Genomic DNA, 14,900 nt, shown 5'->3' on the forward strand with positions numbered 1-14,900 from the left:
TAATAAATGAGAGTTTTGTATAAGTAGCTGTATAATCTGCTACTATTTCTGATCTACTACTGCAATTACTACTTGGTAGTACATTGGATGTAACTTGGTAGCTCAGGCTTTAAAGGAGTGATATTCGGTTCCGTAAAATAAATATTAAAAAAACTTGGTAGCTACTGCATCCAATAAACTTTACTGTAAAGTTAGTACTATTTTGTCATCACTAGCTACCTAGTTATTAGTACCTATAGTCATATCCCTGAATTTTCCGGGGAAATTAAATAAACTCTTATCATAGAGCCACATTGGTTTAAGATGCATTTTGATAAGACAGTTAATCAGCTTATCATTGTTGCTGTATACTTAGATAAATATTGTTAAATTATTCATTATCATCTAAGTATTATTAAGTTAAAAAAATATATCCTGTACATGTTTAAATTAAATGCTAGTCAAATGAAACAGCAAATTAAAACTGTACCTACTTAGTCGGTAGGATTTACGACAAAATCACAAGGGAATTTACTTACTAATTAAAATGATAGTTTAATTAAGCCTGGTCAGTGGTCATACAATTACATATGACAAGTATATCACACAAATGTTAATTAACTTTTAACTTCTAGGGGTAATTAAACAATAATTGGGAAATTATTTATTTTAATAGATTATCTAAGACACGTGAAACTACCTACTGCAATTAAATCAATTACTTATTTTATTAAAACTGACCTTTTTCTTCTTAGGGCGAGGCTATCTTATATAAGTATGTATATTATATTTTATATAAACGATAATCTTCCAATGACAGACGATTATCTTCAGAACTCTACTTTTGTAGAGAAACATATTACTTGGGTAGGTGTACCTATTATTATCTGGTATTACCAGTACCTACTGATTCCAATTTAAAAATAAATAAATAAATAAACATCTATAGGATAAAACGGTTATTAATTACCACTTACACCAAAACTATCATCCGCGGAAATTATTTAAGAAACTAGAAGAAAACCCTGTAATAATACTACGAAAAACATTATTTCCAACCAGTGTCTGTTATACAAAACATTAAGATCTTAGGTAATTTTAAATTGGATATTAATAATAGGATAATTATATAAACTCCGGAAAATGCCGAAAGAAAACCTCACAATCCATGATAATCCATATTTCCCAACAATATTTACCTTAACTATATAAAATATATGGAAATGTAAGTTATTTCTAAGTAGGTTTTGTACTGATTAGATTACTATAACTAATAATTGCATCTAATTTAGAATTTCAAATATTCTAGCTATCACATAATATCACCAATTTATATTTAAATCAATTTATAACACCATCGATAAGTGAAGGTAACAGTAATTAGAAAAGAGCTGATAACTTTCAAACGGCTGAACCGATTTTCTTGGATTATAGCTAAGAACACTCTCGATCAAGCCACCTTTCAAACAAAAAAAAGTAAATAAAAATCGGTTCATTAGTTTAGGCGCTACGGTGCCACAGACAGATACACAGACACACAGATACACACGTCAAACTTATAACACGCCTCTTTTTGGGTCGGGGATTAAAAAAAATTGAACTCAAAATTCAATAGCCTTAGTCTTTGATATAATTTTTTATAGAGGTACTAATGTACTGAATTACAGTACAGGTTTTTAAGTTACAATATGACAAAGTAGGTATACTAGAACAGTTCTTATTCTGCAAATGTCTTACAATTCATTCAAGCAAAGCCTGGCATAAATTATAGTGAGCCAATATAATAAAGTTGTTGAGTTTTCACCGGATCACCTGATACTCTGCGGCGTTGCCATGGTTACGCATATGGTTACGCATGCCAGCATGCAGACAGGTTGTAACAAAAGCCTTTTGTGTTACAATAATTAATTATATTGATTTGCAAACTATTGCGGGAGCTGACCAAATATCATGTTTCAATACGAAAAAACCAGAGAGCGGATATGATTTGCGTATAATGAATGCAGATATAATTTGACCGCATATTTTACCAGAAAAGTGCATGTTTCAAAATCAAAATGAAATTAATCATTTCATGTACGTGGCTCTTATGCTACGTAGGTATTTAACTCTACCACCAATTAGGAATGTAGATTCTATTGAGAAGAGCTGACAAGAAACACAGCAGTTGCTCTTTTCAAATGATAAAAAGTTTATATTTGTTCATAATGTACTTAAACCCTTACAGGGAGTTCTAATGCGACAGTATACTCGAAGCTAACTTATGCCTACCTAAAAATTATTTATTAAAGTACTACTTAATAGTTATATCTATGTTGCAAATGCTCCGTAGCAGCGTGATTGAAGGAAAAAGCAACGAACCAACAAATAATCGCACTTTTGCATTTATAATATGAAAAGTGATCATAAAGTATTGAATCCGTAGATGATAAAATTGGTAACAATTTCGAGGACGCGTTGAAGTCTTTTGAATGAAAGAGTTATGAATGGTCGCTTCAAGATATTTTTACTACTAATTCGATCTAAAACGTATTGGAATAAAATGAAATTTAGTTTTCTCATTAGTATAATATTAAATTTTAGGCTGTTCATCTTTAAATAAATTCTAAACTACTTCCTATAATACCTACTTATGAATTCTTACGGGACAAGGGTTAAAGGGGAGTTATTAATCCTAAAATTAGTCAAAATAAATAAGTATGTAGGTAACTACTACTATTTAAGGCTATCAATACAAACATTAAAAAAGAAAATTTGGTTTATTTTAAGACATATTTGGTATTGAGCACAAGGTTTTTTATTTGTGTTTTGTACAGGTTTATACAGAAATAAGTTGTGATGTTATGAAATTGTAACAATATCGCTCGTGTAATAAATGTGTCACATAAAGCGCATTGTAGCGAAGGTTAAAAACCGGCCAAGTGCGAGTCAGACTCGCGCACTGAGGGTTCCGTATTCGCGTAATTTTTCCGACATTTTGAACGAAAATCAAAAACTATCCATACTAATATAATCAATGCGAAAGTGTGTCTGTCTGTTTGTCTGTCTGCTACCTTTTCACGGCCCAACAGTTTAACCGATTCTGACGAAATTTGGTACAGGGTTAGCTTATATCCCGGGGACGGACATAGGCTACTTTTTATCCCGGAAAATCAAAGAGTTCCCACGGGATTCCTAAAGACCCATCCGCTTAACTGATTTGTATAAAATTTGGTACCGAGGTAGCTTGTATCCCTGTAATTGACGTAGGCAACTTTTTACCCCGGAAAATCAAATAGTTCCCACGGGATCTTTAAAAACCTAGATCCACGCGAAGACAGAAGTCGCGGGCATCCTCTAGTTATGTATAAAATAAATAAAAATCTGTTTTAGAATATACAGGTAAAGCCCTTTCAGATTATGACACCCCACTTGGTAAGTTATCTTACTTGGAAAAATAATGTAATCTCGAAAAGTCAAATAACTGTTTATAATGAGAGAAAGTATGGAAGAAAAAAGAAATTTTCACAATCATTTCAATTTTTGCAACATACTTTCACATCACAATATGAAAGTACACCAATTTTTCGTAATTTTATACAAATAATGGACCACAATTATATTTAAACGCCACAACACAAGAAAACGATAATTTTATGAAACAATACGTTGCCGATGACGTGCGTATTTTAAAATTTAATTTTGAAGAGAACATTTCCTTTGTGACAGCAAAATTATACGACAGCAAATGTTTCACTGCTTTTCGTTCGAGTTAAAATGTAATAATTTATTTCTTAAGTATTTAGAGTAAGAAACAAAAAGAAAACTGTCTATCTTTTCAATTCATTAGGCTTAGTAAATAAGCAAGTAAGCCTTGTTTCGAATCTTAGTTTAAAAAAAAGTCTTGACTCAATTCAAACCACCAAACTGTTAAAATATGCGTATCAAAACGATATAATAGAGTACCCATAACATAATAAATGTGGAAGTGTGTTTGTTTGTTTGGTGGTTTGTTGGTTTGTCCTTCAATCACGCCGCAAGGCAACGGGGCAACGGATCGAGGTGATTTTCACATGAATACAATTAGTTAGGCCCTTTGCCATTTCGGCTGGAGACATAGGCTAATTTTTATTCGGAAAAATTAAAGATCAATGGGGTTTTCATAATTTAAATCCGTACGAAGTTATCGGTATCATTTAATTTGGTATTATTTCAATTACGCTCGTATCCATACTTAATATTATAAATGCGAAAGTGTGTCTGTCTGTCTGTCTGTCTGTTACCTTTTCATGGCCCAACAGTTTAACCGATTCTGACGAAATTTGGTACAGGGTTAGGTTACATCCCGGGGACAGACATAGGCTTTTATCCCGGAAAATCAAAGAGTTCCCACGGGATTCCCAAAAACCCATCCGCTTAACCGATTTGTATGAAATTTGGCACCGAGGTAGCTTGGGTCCCTGTAATTGGCATAGGCATTTTATCCCGGAAAATCAAAGTTTCCACGGGATCTTTAAAAACCTAAATCCACGCGGACGAAGTCGCGGGCATCCTCTAGTATTTATATAAAGAGAAGAAATCCCCAATGAAAGTATAAATTAGATCGCGTGCCGCCCCCGCAGCCCAGTTCTGCACGAAAGGTGTTCCTCTTTGACGCCACTCCACTTGTATTGTAAGATAACACTCGGATAATACAAGCACAATCGAGATCTATTTGAGTATTGATTTATGTATTTGTTATTTCACTTTGTTTTCTGCCCCGTTTGTCTAGCAGTTAGCATGTGATATTGCAGTCAAGGGCTAACTTGTGTCTAAATAAAAAAAATAAAAAAATGTAATAATGAAGCTCTAGGTTCGATTCCCTAGCCGGGCAAAAAATTATTATTATTATTGGTATTGAGTTTTACTGTGAAGTTTCTGGTTGAAAGCTTTGACTTTGCTTAGACTTAAGTTTCAGTTAAAACGAGACAGATTTATGCCAGCGTTATAACGGTGTCTCGTTTTAACAGTGTCTCATCAGTGTACACATCTCAGCCTCAGTACTAGCCCGGAATTGAGAACTTAGCGGGGTTTCACTCCCTTGCATCTGAGAGAAATGCAAGAATCCTAAGATTCAGTGTGACCCTTGGCCATTGAACTAAATTAATAACTAACTCTCGTCTGGCTTTACAAAGATTAGCCAATGTCAAGTTTGTAGTTATATGTAACAAGTTAGGGAAACTATACAAGTATGGACACCGTCTGTGCCGGCGCTCGCCGACACACGCACGGCACCCCCTTAGAGCGCTTTACAGTCAGTTTTAACAAAAAAAAAAAAAAAACACTTCAAAAAGGCAGAGCACGCCCGCCAGCTAACACCAACACAGACGAAGTCCTCCTATCAGTCAAGTGTGAGTCGGCCTTGCATAGAAAAGGTTCTGTACCATCGTAAAAGAAATAACTATAATTTTTTTATGGCGGCTATTTTGATATTTTTGTAATATGTTGCTAAATCGACAGTAGAAATTCACATTTTGTCTCTACCTACCTATTACGTTCGGTTCACGAAATACAGCCCGCTGACAGACAAACGGACGGACAGCGGAGGCTTAGTAATAGGGTCCACACATACATACATACATACACATATAGACTGCTAAAATCATAACCCTTCCTTTTGGCTTTGCCGCAGTCGGGTAAAAAAACTAGCAAATATGCTTACTCAAAGGTAACGCACTAACATTAACCCTACTGAGTAACACTACTCTATCCCATACGTTTTAATTTCTCAGAAAATAAGTAACTTTTGGCCGCACTGGGATGGAAATTGTAATGGTCCAACCATTACCAATTTTAACCATTCAAAGAGCTCTCACAAGAAAAGATCAGAACTTTGTCCTTAAAAAATTTAAATGCCTATCAATGTCCTTAAATGAGTACAAAATTAAATTTCCAATAAATGAGCAATCTTTATTACAATCGGACTTGAACTTATGTTTTATATGGTCGCCCATTACATAAATAACGCACCAATAAACCGTTCATGCGATATGGTTATGGTTTTACCGGGATAAAAATTTGCTAATGTCCGTCCCCGGGATGCAAGGTTTTCTGTACCAAAAAGATGATGCCCTCATCTTCGCACACGTGAATTACAGTTTAGCGTCTTTTAAAAATGGTACGTTTTGTAAAAGACGAACGTACAATACGTCTTACAGGGTGTTACGTGGCATTTTACTAGAAATATCAGTATTTGAAAATTCCCACGTTTTTTGGTGATAGCTCAAACTACTATTTACAATATCCCCTTTTTATAAATACATCTATATTTATTCTTCTATACTTACTAATATTATAAATGCGAAAGTGTGTTTGTCTGTCTGTTTGTTTTTCACGTCCCAACAGTATAACCGATATCCATGAAATTTCGTACAGAGTTATCTTAAATCTCGGGGTCCGTCCCCGGGATATAAGATAGGCTACTTTTATCCCGGAAAATTAAAGAGTTCCCACGAGGTTTAAAAGAACCCAAATCCACGCAACGAAATCGCGGGCATTATCTAGTAACTGTAAAATATCACACTAATATTATAAAAGCGAAAGTTTGTATGTGTGTGTGTGTGTGTGTGTGTGTGTGTGTGTGTGTGTGTGTGTGTGTGTGTATGGTTGTTACTCCTTCACGCAAAAACCACTAGACGGATTTGGCTGAAATTCGGAATGGAGATAGATAGTATCCTGGATTAGCACATAGCCTACTTTTTATCCCGGAAAATCAAAGAGTTCCCACGGGATTTCGAAAACCTAAATCCACGCGGGCGAAGCCGCGGGCATCGGCTAATATGTTTATATATTCGTGTTATATTTTGTTCTACATTATAAGAGAAGACATAAAGCAGATAGCGTAGTATAATAAACAATGGATCATAAACCGCTACCTACGTAAGCCTTCAATAAAAGGCCGCATGATAAGTTTAGTCCTTTTCTTTTTCATTTACGCTCTCTCTGTTTGTTATGTTTTGTTTGCGATTAGGGTACCGTACTGCAAAAAAACCATCTCTTATTAAGGTAGCTTGACTATATTTTCTTTATAAACATACATGTAACTACTGCTTACTGCACTGCTTTTAAAATGACTGAAAATATTAATAAAAGGATAGTATAGCATACAAGTGTAAATTAAAAATTTATAACACCCCCGACAAGTGAAGGTTACAGTAACTAGAAAAGAGCTGATAACTTTCAAACGGCTATAAACTGATTTTCTTGGATTATAGCTATGAACACTCTCGATCAAGCTACCTTTCAAACAAAAAACTAAATTAAAATCAGTTCATTAGTTTAGGAGCTACGATGCACACAGATATACCACAGATACACACGTCAAACTTATAACACTCCTCTTTTTGGGTCGGGGGTTAAAAATTCATCGAAAAAAGGTAAAGTCCCTAAAACTCCAATGATGTTAGAATAAAAAGATAAAACTCACAGTAAGTAAGATTCACTCTGCCAATAAACATGCCCTAAGAAGCTTAACACTTTTGTTTACATAATGTACATATTATAGTGTATTACAAAGTCTTAAGGTAAGATAATATATAGACGCACTTTGACTTTACTCAAACTTAAGATTGAGTTAAAACGAGACAGATTTATGTGAGAGATGTGCATCTGTCTCGTTTTAACTCTAGTCTAAGCAAAGTCATAGTTCGTTCTATAGATCTCACCCTTATATGCATCTTCTGGCTAGAGCGTACGCTGCATCAGCACTTGACAGCAGGTCTGATTGGAGTCAAAGTCTATAAATTTGAAAAAAAAAAAATGTATTTTCCAAGAAAGTTTGCACATGTACCTTGTCTTCTAACTTCTAAGTGGATTAATTCGTTTTTTTTTTTATATACGCCGCAGGAAATCTATTTATATATTATCTTTAATCTATAGAATTCTTTTTTTAAGAGTATTTATTAGTCATGACTTGGCATTCTCCTTCCCCTCCAACTAAGCGTAAAGCTTGTGCTAGGTGGGGTTTGATTCACCGACCTCTTGGAATTCAGTCCGCTCCTCAACAAAGAGTAAATGAATGCTCCTCAACCGTTGAGCTATTGAGCCTAGAAGCGGTGAGCCTTCCAATCCAGGGCAATTCAACCTTATTTAGTTTTAAACAGTAGCACTATTAACGTAGCATCACACTTTACACTAATATCATAAAGGCGAAAGTTTGTGTGTATGTGTGTATGTTTGTTACTCTTTCACGCAAAAAGTGCTGGACGGATCTGGCTGAAATGCAGAATGGAGATAGATTATACCCTGGATTAACATATAGGCTACTTTTTATCCCGGAAAATCAGAGATTACTTACGGGATTTTTAAAAACCTATATCCACGCGAACGAAGTCGCGGGCATCAGATAGTTTAATATAAATAAGTTAACTTAGCAAGTAAATATAGTTACGGAACCTCACCCCGATGTGTCCGACACACGCTTGGAAATACTTATTATTTGTTTGTTTTTATTGCAACCGGATCGTCCGCCGTTATCGAGCCTCTTATTCGTATTTAAAACGTACGGTATCACGCGATTGTGAGGGCCCTAATGGAAACGTAAAAGGGATAATTATATGTATTTTTAATTACATGTCCTTAAGTTATCACTGCACGACAGTGGCTATTTGTTGAGAAAATGTTTTAGATAATAAAATGATTTGTAAATGCTAAAGAGGCTGTCTATTTTGTAAGAGTGTGGGACCCAATGTGCATCTCATATGGGCTATTCAATTGCATCTTGCTTTAAACGTTGCTGATAATTATAGCCAAGCAATAAACATATCAATGAGCTTTTATTTTTTAACCCCCGACCCAAAAACAGGGGTGTTATATAAGTTTGTCGTCTGTATCTGTGTATCTGTCTGTGGCTTCATAGCTCCTAAACTAATGAACCGATTTTTATTTAGTTTTTTTGTTTGAAAGGTGGCTTGATCAAGAGTGTTCTTAGCTATAATCCAAGAAAATCGGTTCAGCCGTTTGAAAATTATCAGCTGTTTTCTAGTTACTGTAACCTTCACTTTTCGTGAGTGTTATGAATTTTTTTTATTTACTCTTGTTCCTTTTATATGTTTAGATAGATATGTATGATGAAGCCCGCGGACGAAGTCTTTTAAAATCCCGTGGGAATTCTTTGATTTTGTAGGTTAAAGAGTAACCTATGTCAATTTCCTGGATGCAAGCTACCTTTATATCAATTTTTATCGGTTAAACGGATCTTGGGAACTCTTTGATTTTCCGGGATAAAAGTATCCCCGGGATGTAAGCTAACTCTGAACCAAATATCATCAAAATCGGTCAAACTGTTTGGCCGTGAAAAGCTAGCAGACAGACAGACACACTTTCGCGTTTATAATATTAGTATGGATTTAAGTATGAAACAAAATACGTTTGTATGCAAAGCGCTGGGGAGCGAGCTAGGATGAATTTTCTTATTTTTTTGTTTGAGACCAGCTATACTGTGATCAAAATAGCTGAACATAATTGTAATAACCATAACACATGCAGAGTCTTAGATCATCTCTAGCTATACTTAGTTATTTTCTACTTAGCTCACAGCTTGTACCACCTGCGTGTATATTCATCACAATAATGAAAGTAGGCACTTTAATTGCAAGATGCGTCGTAATGCATTATACCTACTTGTATCCTTTCACAATATCTTTATTGTGGTCGTCAAGTTGATGTTAGATTACGCCATAACGTAGCCTGGTCTGATGAGCAATTGTAATTGAGAACAAATAGTGTTTTACTACCTTTACCAGTACAGTTACTGGTGTTGGCAAATCCATACTAATATTATAAATGCAAAAGTGTGGCTGTCTGTCTGTCTGCTACGTTTTCACGGCCCATCAGTTTAACCTATTCTGAAGAAATTTGGTACACGGTTAGATTATATCCCGGGGACGGACATAGGCTACTTTTTATCCCGGAAAATCAAAGAGTTACAACGGGATTTCCAAAAACCCATCCGCTTAAGCGATTTGTATGAAATTTGGTACCGAGGTAGCTTGCGTCCCTGTTATTGACATAGGCAAGTTTTTATCCCGGAAAATCAAACAGTTCTCACGGGATCTTTAAAAACCTAAATCAACGCGGACGAAGTCGCGGGCATCCTCTAGTACATTATAAAACTCCGAACGGACAATGCTCATACAATTTTGTATTTTAAAGTGAAGACAAATTCTTACGCTCATGACTGAGTATGACGCATACATACGCGTAGCGACACAAACTACATAAATATTTCGTCTAAGTATAAAGTCTTGTACAATAAAAATTTTAAAAACCCCCAACACAAAAACCTCTATAAGAAAACTAGAAAAGGGCTGATAACTTTCAAACGGCTGAATCGATTTTCTGCGATTATAGCTAAGAACAAACACTCTTGATCAAGCCACCTTTCAAACAAAAAAAAACTAAATTAAAATCGGTTCATTCGTTTAGGAGCTACGATGCTACAGACAGATACACAGATACACAGATACACACATCAATTTATAACACCCCTCTCTTTGGGTCGGGGATTAAAAAGAAATATTGCTTAGGTATGTTAAAAGTTACTAGCTTCTAAATATTCAAGGAGGAAAAATTCAATTTAAATTTAAACAATTTTTTCCCAAATATCAATATGATAGAGTTATTTAAGCTTATTCTGAGTTTTGCCTATAGATTTTCATGGCCTAGATGGTCAGCTTATTCTAGTATTCAATTTTCAAGGAAATATTTTAAAAGATTTTTCTTGAATTGTAATGGATAGAGTTCTATTGCATAGAATGTAACGGCTACACTCACGCATTTAGACAAAAATTATAGTGGAAATCACTCACGATAGTTTAAACATTAGGATAGAGTTCTTTAAGCTTATTACTGTTTTTGCCCATAGATTGATTCATGGCCAATGGCCATCTAATCTTCTTCTTGTACAGAGATTTCCCTTATGCCAGTTTTCGCTTCATATCTAAAACATACTACACTTTAGTGAAAGTAAAACCGCACAGAATGGCTGGTATCCTATAAAGTAGTCGTTTACTGTTAAATTATGTCCCCGTATCCAGCATTGTTAGTTCTCGAGATATAGCAACGGCTTTTAGCTTGCGTCATGCGTCCGATAGACGGCATAAAATATTGGGTATATCGTATGCTTAAGATAAAAGTTGCCTTGGGAATTTCTGTGTGAACCGATAAATAGCTATTAGTTAGTGAGTTAAATTGTTTACTGGTTCTTACTTGGTGCGTTTCTCAGAATCAAGACTTTCATAAGAACGATATAACAAGTGTAAATTAAAAATTTATAACACCCCTGACAAGTGAAGGTTACAGTAACTAGAAAAGAGCTGATAACTTTCAAACGACTGAATCGATTTTCTTGGATTCTAGCTAAGAACACTCTTATATCAAGCCATCTTTCAAACAAAAAAAAACTAAATTAAAATTGGTTTATTAGTGTAGAAGATACGATGCCACAGAAAGATACACAGATACAAAGGCACAGAGATACGCAGAACTTATAACACCCCTCTTTTTGGGTCGGTGGTTAAAAAAAGATTGTTTCAAATAACATTACCTATATTGCAAACAATTTTACCTTAAACAATTTAATTGTTTATTAAATAATTTATTTCATTGCAGTACAATAAAGCATATTTTTTAATTAAATTTTGACTGTTTGTTTTTTTGTTTGAATGCTTTGTTGCACGCACACATGGGTACGTAATCAAGGAGAGATTAGGTAAATACCTACTTACAAAATAAAAACAGGAAAACTAAACTAGTACGCTAAAACTATGCTAGACTAGAACTACTAGATTATAATTTGACTATTTTCTGAGAAAAGTATTGGTAATTAGCAATGCCTTGGTATACTTCTTATTAACTATTAAACATTGAAGGCTTTTATCACTATAAACATTGCTAACACACTTTCTCACACTGAGTACCAACTAACAGCATTCCAACTGAAAAATAAAGGCTTTAAATCCGTTTACGGATCTCTAGCAGGCGTGATAAACAAACAAGTATTCTCGATTACGCATATCTCCATACTAAAATATGCACTACAAGACCTAGTAGAATAGAAAGCTGATAGTGTTTAAGACTTTGATTGAGACATAAAACCTTATAGGGGTCTCTAATGAAAACGTTGCACAAGAAATAGGTACCTATAATACATTTGGAGCAAAATATCACACTTATATCTGGCTTTAGGCCTTAGGGGTATTTATTTAACGGTATTATTATGCAGACTTATATAATCTTAGATATAAGGTAAAGTTACAAATATGTTTGAAAGAAGTGTAAATTAAAAATTTATAACACCCCCGACAAGTGAACGTTACAGTAACTAGAAAAGAGCTGATAAGTTTCAAACGGCTGAACCGATTTTCTTGGATTATAAGCTAAGAACACTCTCGATCAAGCCACCTTTCAAACAAAAAAAAACTAAATTAAAATCAGTTCAATTGTTTAGGAGCTACGATGCCACAGACAGATACACAGATACACACGTCAAACTTATAACACCCCTCTTTTTGGGTCGGGGGTTAAAAATAAATGTATCTACAATGTAGCTAATTCTTTTGTAGACTAAACTGATATTATGTTTAACTAGCGACTCGCCTCGGCTTCGCACGGGTTGCTTATTACAATTTTCATTGGGATTTCTATTTTTTTTAACATAAAATATATTCTATATCAGTCAGGATTGATGTAGCTTCCTAATGGTGAAAGAATATTTAAAATCGGTTCAGTAGTTCCTGTGATTACTCCCTACACACAAACATACAAACTTTACCTCTTTTTTTATATTAGTACAGATAAATAATTTTGGGCAAGTTTATCATGATGACTATATTTCCCTTTCCTCTAAACGTAAAACTTGTACTAAGGGTAGGGACTGACTGACTGACCACGTACAGCTCAAACCACTGGACGGATCGGGCTGACGAAGTTGCGGGCATAAGGTAGTCGTAATACATATCAGTAGCTATAAGTAGTAGTAGATACCTTATTGATATACCTAACTGTTGTGTAAACAGTAAGCGAGCTTACAATCGAAGCGTTAGGTTAGGCCTGGAAGCGCGTTCCAGTTTTTAGATGATCTAGCCTAGCCATATAAGGCAGCTAGTGTTCTTGCAAAACCTAGTATTGTGACTTGATATGTTGAGTGATGGCCCGACCCGTAGGCGAGGTTGTAATGGAATTCTAGTGTAGTCAGTAATCATGGTAAGGCTCAAGAAGACTTACTTATAGAATAGAATAGTAAACTTTTCCAAAGTGCTTCCGAATCGTCAAGTGAATTATAGCCTCGATAGCTCAATGGTTAAATGGATTGGTCAGATCCCCTGCAGCATCAGGATTGAGGAGTTGAACTCCAAATTTTTTATGAAACAATGTCGCAAAGTTCCTCTATCGATTAAAAAAGAAATGACGCAAATCGGTTCAGAAATCTCGGAGATTTTGGTATACATAGGTAGAAAAACACAACTCCCTTTTTGAAAGTCGGTTAAAAAAGTAGCCTATGTTACTCCCTGGTCAATTCTCTACTTGTCTGTGAAAATCCCGTCAAAATCGGTTCAGCCGTTCCCAAGATTAGCCTTTTCAAACAGACAGACAGACAGACAGACAGGCAGACAGACAGAGAGACAAAAATTTTAAAAACGTGTGATTCAGTTATAGTATCGTTCAAATAACCATATGACCTTAATATGCGGTAGTTATTTCGAAATTACAGACAGACACTCCAATTTTATTTATTAGTATAGATGCAAAAATATTTCTGTCTGTCTGCTAGCGTTTTACGGCCTGTCTGTTCAAACCATTTTTGACACTTTGGATTCGGAGATAAGCTACTTTTATGCCGATAAATTTAAATTCCTACGCGACTCTAAAACCTAAATCAATTTGTCCTTCAATCACGCAGCACGGACGGATCGACGTATTTTTTGCATGGTATACCTACGTAGTTAAAAATCTGGAGATTCGGACAATCTAGACGACCTAAGTACTTACTTTTTATATCGGATAATCAAAGAGTTACCGTTCAATTTTCAGACTCTAAAACACAGACAAAGACGCGAGAATCAGCTATAGTCTCGTGATAAATAAATAGCAAGATCCATAACCATGTTTGAAACAATTGCATTCCATATTCTAGGTAATTCACGCTTAACAAACTGGCGCTAACTTTCCCAACAATATTTCATTAGACGCTAAAGCAAAGACAGGTGCGTTGTGATAACATAAATTAGTATTAGATATTGTTAATAGATATTATTTTGATTTAGTATTAATTACTCGCGATTTATAGTTAATTGATTTCAACTGATTAGCGTCGCGGGATTAATTACAAATTACTGTAAAGGTCAGATTTCCTTGTTTCTTGCGGTAAACTGATAGTTTTACTAACTTGCAATTTACTGTAAGTTTTTACCCGACTGCGATAAAGCCGAAAGGAAGGGTTATGATTTTAGCAGTCTATGTATGTATGTTGTATCCAAATTCTGTGTGTTCCACCGTAGTGCCTAAACTACTGGGCCGATTTTGATGATTGAGGCGTCAATTGATGCGTTGTAAAGGTCCGGGTGAAATAGGCTATATTTTTATACCAAAAAAATTGACATAACGGGTGTTACATCAAAAAAAGTGGAGGTCTCCAGGATGTGAAATGAAAGAGGAAAAAAAATTGTGACAGACAAACAATTTAACTCTAACATTTCGATCACAGTCAGGTTTTAGTTTTTAACTTTATCTTGTTAATGTTTAAACCTAATAGACACAACCTTATTTTGGCCGATTTTATTATTATACCTTGACTAGCTGTTGCCCGCGACTTCGTTCGCATGGATATAGATTTTAAAAATGTCATGGGAACTCTTTGATTTTTCGGAATTAAAAGTAGCCCATGTCGTTCCCTGGGATGTAAG

The sequence above is a fragment of the Maniola jurtina genome, chromosome 21, assembly GCF_905333055.1.
Source record: "Maniola jurtina chromosome 21, ilManJurt1.1, whole genome shotgun sequence".
Classification (NCBI taxonomy): domain Eukaryota; kingdom Metazoa; phylum Arthropoda; class Insecta; order Lepidoptera; family Nymphalidae; genus Maniola; species Maniola jurtina.